Source organism: Sinocyclocheilus anshuiensis, unplaced genomic scaffold (assembly GCF_001515605.1).
Source record: "Sinocyclocheilus anshuiensis isolate Anshui unplaced genomic scaffold, SAMN03320099.WGS_v1.1 scaffold2585, whole genome shotgun sequence".
NCBI classification, from domain to species: domain Eukaryota; kingdom Metazoa; phylum Chordata; class Actinopteri; order Cypriniformes; family Cyprinidae; genus Sinocyclocheilus; species Sinocyclocheilus anshuiensis.
The window spans coordinates 219,367-220,659 of NW_015542593.1; the positions used below are offsets into that span (position 1 = coordinate 219,367).

Consider the following 1,293-nt stretch of genomic DNA (forward strand, 5'->3'; position numbering starts at 1 on the left):
TCATACAATGTATTGTTGGCTATTGCTACAAATATACCCCAGCGACTTAACACTGATTTTGTGCTCCAGGGACACATTTATTTTATGTTTTGTACAGCATATTGGTCAACTAACTGTTGTTTTTAATTGTGCTTTATGGTATAAATTGCTTTGCCTTGCTCATCTTTTGTGAATGCTAGTTAATGCATTAACTAACGTTACGTAATGAGATCTTAGTGTAAAGTGTTACTAACATGTAGATGACATCAGCTGAAAATGCAAGTCATTTGAAAGGTGGAGCAAGTTATTAAATTATGCTGAAAGATTCTGAGGACATTCATGGTTCTTTATAATAATGCCACTGATGAATCTTTCACTCTATAGAACATGCATTAAAACAGTACATTGTTTTGTTCTTTTTTTGCGAGTCTTTGAGCTCTGTGTTTGGACGACTCTCCGGTTTGATGCGTTTGCTGATGGTGCACGAGCAGCAGAAGCACATCTGAGCACAGAGGAGAGAGACGAGAAGAGCTCCGAGACGCAGCATCTCTCGCTCTGACTCAGGGATTCTGCCGGACACAGACTGACCAATCACAGCGCAGCACGAGGCTGCCTCCGAATCAGCAGAAATGAGTCGAGTAGGACGAGCCTCCTGCAGACGTCATGAGGATCGTCTCACACACACACACACACACACACACACACACACGCACACAGAGAATGACAGATAGATAGATACACTACCAGTCAAAAGTTTTTGAACAGTAAGATTTTTAATGTTTTTAAAGAAACCTCTTCTGCTCACCAAGCCTGCATTTATTTGATCCAAAATACAGCAAAAACTTTAAAATGTTGAAATATTTTTACTATTTAAAGCAGCTGTTTTCTATGTGAATCTCTGTTAAACTGTAATGTATTTCTGTGATGCGCAGCTGTATTTTCAGCATCATTACTCCAGTCTTCAGTGTCACATGATCTTCAGAAATCATTCTAATATGCTGATTTGCTGCTCGAGAAACTTTAATATTTAAAACAGTTGAGTAAATTTTTTTCAGGATTCTTTAATGAATAGAAAGATCAGCATTTATCTGAAATAAAAAGCTTTTGTAACATTATACACGATGCCATTCAAAAGCTTGGAGTCAGTATCATTTTTTGGGGGGGGGGATTATAGAAATTAATACTTTTATTCAGCAAGGGTGCTTTAAATTGATCAAAAGTGATGATAAAGACATGTATAGTGTTACAAAAGATTTCTATTTCAGATAAATGCTGTTCTTCTGAACTTTCTATTCATCAAAGAAACCTGAAAAA

General features: G+C 36.9%; 1 protein-coding gene across 1 annotated transcript in view; it reads right to left on the bottom strand.

Annotated features, from left to right (window-relative positions):
* LOC107694478 (growth arrest-specific protein 6-like) overlaps window positions 1-1,293 on the bottom strand; it is a 19,208-nt gene that overhangs the window by 16,602 nt on the left and 1,313 nt on the right. The gene's annotated exons all lie outside the window — the stretch shown is intronic.